Genomic DNA, 223 nt, shown 5'->3' on the forward strand with positions numbered 1-223 from the left:
CCCCCCCCCCCAGACAAAGGGGGCCTGTTCTCCCCAGGCAAGGGTGGGATGGATTTGGGTGGCTCCACAGCTGCTGCCAGCATGGCCCCGAGACAGACGGGTGAGGAAACCCAGAGACAAGCCCAGGCTGTGCTGGGGTGCTGCTGCCCCCCACCATGGGGTCCCCGCTTGCTGTATCTGCCCCCAGGGTCAGGGCTGGCACCATGACTGGGGAGCAGTGCAC

Source organism: Nestor notabilis, unplaced genomic scaffold, assembly GCF_000696875.1.
Source record: "Nestor notabilis isolate BGI_N333 unplaced genomic scaffold, ASM69687v1 scaffold9723, whole genome shotgun sequence".
NCBI lineage: Eukaryota > Metazoa > Chordata > Aves > Psittaciformes > Psittacidae > Nestor > Nestor notabilis.